The 2616-nt window shown below is 34.0% G+C and overlaps 1 long non-coding RNA gene across 1 annotated transcript; it reads left to right on the top strand.

Annotated features, from left to right (window-relative positions):
• Nucleotides 1-868: 868 nt before the first annotated feature.
• LOC149255591 (uncharacterized) lies at nt 869-2384 on the top strand. Its single transcript, XR_016266389.1, has 2 exons — nt 869-1574; nt 1671-2384. It is a non-coding gene; the product is annotated as an uncharacterized LOC149255591 (long non-coding RNA).
• Nucleotides 2385-2616: the final 232 nt, after the last annotated feature.

Here is a 2616-nt window from a genome sequence, read left to right as displayed (position 1 = left end):
CATCATCCCTACATCGATCGAGCACATCCAAGGGTGGATAGGCCCTAAAATTTTCTTATGATATCTATAAATTGTTTCCTATATTATAGCAATTTATGTAAATATATATGTATTTACTTTATCTATGCATATCATACTTGTTGAACACCCTGAGAAGTGAACATGTACAACTTTTTTAAAATAGCTCTGGCCATGACTTATATTTTTTGACATTAATAAAAGATTATAATTTTTCCTTGGAAAAAAGATAATATAAAAAAAAGAAAATTTATACTAATATAAATAAAAAATAAATTACTAAATTTTATTATATTATGTAATTTTCTTATAAATAAATCTCGTAAAAAATAATATAAACATATTATTTTTAAATTATTTTTATAAATTATAAACCAATTACATTTTTGTTTTAAATAAAACATTTAATTTAAATTTGATGTTGCCATGTAAATTATATAATGTAATTGTTTCTTTCCAATCTTCCAATACTTGTGTGAACCATATCCTCTCACATATTTTTATTTCTTGAGAGTAATTTAATTATTATATTCTTTTATTAAAATTTCATGCTAAATCATGAATTTTCTCTTTTAAAATGTGTTGTGTAATACAGAAATAAATTTTAGAACCAAAACATTGAAATTATAAAAGGTTTAAAACGCAGTAACAAATGATAGAAAATAGCGCTGTATTTTTACCGTACAATAATGGGCAAAGAAGTCATTTCCCAGTACAATAATTGGCAAAGATCCTTTTCTAACAGAATTTGGAAGGAATTTATTTAAAGGTATTTTATTTTAAGATTTAAAGTATTAATAATATAGAAAAAAATAAAGAAAATTTATCCTAATATAAATAAAGGATAGGTTACTAAATTTTATTACCTGCACCGTGCTCCATATCAAGCTCCCTCGCACACCTGCTGTAGAAATTGGACACCAAAATCATTTGTACGGCTTTCTTTAAGGATGTGGTGCAGAAGATTTCAGCCTCTTCCATAATTTCCCCACTTGAAGAGGGAGCCAAAGAGACCAGAAGTAAATTGAGAATGCTTCTGATCTCTCCTCCTTTTTGAATGGAAGAACAGGGAAACTGCCCCTTCCGGTCTTTAAAATGTTCCAACACCTCTGGTATTAATGTATAATGTATTGACCAGCAATGTCTGGAAGAAATTTCAAAGCTTGGAGGTTGGAGGGGCAGCATTGTTGCTGATGCGAACTCAACTGTCTTAAGGTTTCGAGCTCTTCAGCGACATGGATACGAGGTGTTTCAGGTATAGAACCACATCTTATTAACAAGTCACTACCTGTAGATATTGATTGTTAATATTTAATATCATAGGTGTTGGAATACTTCAAAAACCAGAAGGTGCAGTTTCCCCGATTTTCCCCATTTAGTTCGGACGTCGTTCGTTCAAGTGAGGAAGTTATGGAAGAGGCTGAAATCCTCTCCACCACATATTTAAAAGAAGCCGTCCAAAAGATTCCGCCTCCAGTTTTACAGCACAGGTGAGGCAGAGGGCTTGATATGAAGCACTTAAAACAGATCTTTAAATAAAATCCGTCCAAGTTCAGGTACCCTCTGTTATTTTACATCTGCAAGTTTTTAATGATTTCTTTAAAGAACCCTCAAACATTGAAAATTTTCACTAAAGGGTTTTGGATTTACAGAAATGGCCGTGACCCCTAGAGCCTTTTGCCTCCCCTTGTTATCTTTTGAACAGCAGTAACCAGATTGCCGTGTGTAGCAAAGGTTCTCGGATATAGGGTATTGACGAGCCGGAACTTTAGCCAGATGCTGTGCTCAGGTTTGGCAGGGTTGTTCTGCCGGAGATCCGAAAGTTTCCAGATTGTGATGGAGACGATTGCCAAGTGTCTGATAAAATGCCTAATCAGCAGTTGACAATGACAATGAAGGGCAGTTCGGAAGTCCGCCCCGGCAACGGATGGATGAAGAATCCCATAGGCTCAGATCTGACATGATTGTTCTGCGTGAGGTCAGAAAGCTTTCATATTGTGATGGAAATGATTGCCAAGACAAAAGGGCTGAAGCGTAAGAATTTGATGAATTATCTGACTGCTAAGTCTTTGATGGCTGGTAATTGTTTGTAATAATGCATTTGAAGTGTTTCAAGAAATTCTTGTTCAGCAATTATTTGAGCAGATCCTGATGCCAAGTAAGGATTTCAGTCTTTAAGATAAAGATGATATACGGAAATCCTTCTGCATAGGATTTCAGGCTATGATAATGATGATATACGGACATCCTTATGCATGCGGGGGAATTTAACATGATGTGGTTGATTTATGATATTTTTTTTCAAGTTATTTTATTAATTTATAATAGAATTGGTGTATCATTTTAGGATACACTTTGATTGTAAATGGAATGAGCCTCATTAACAGTTTTCACCTCTTTGGATGGCTAAGCCTAATCATGTTTTTTAGGAGCTCAATGAACCAGATATCTTTTCAGCATATCCCCCGTTCCAGAATGTGACTCCTCTTCATAGTAAGGCAAGCGAGTTCTCTGAGTTTCAGTTCTATACGAATGTGACTTATCAAGTTTTCCTTAGTGTCCTTTTACTTCTGCTGCTGAATGTACTGAATCTAATAT

Source organism: Pinus tabuliformis, chromosome 7 (assembly GCF_031772625.1).
Source record: "Pinus tabuliformis cultivar Carrire ecotype Pingquan chromosome 7, CPIR1, whole genome shotgun sequence".
NCBI lineage: Eukaryota > Viridiplantae > Streptophyta > Pinopsida > Pinales > Pinaceae > Pinus > Pinus tabuliformis.
The sequence above is the reverse complement of the archived record's forward strand: the minus strand, read 5'-3'. Positions and strand labels throughout refer to the sequence as shown.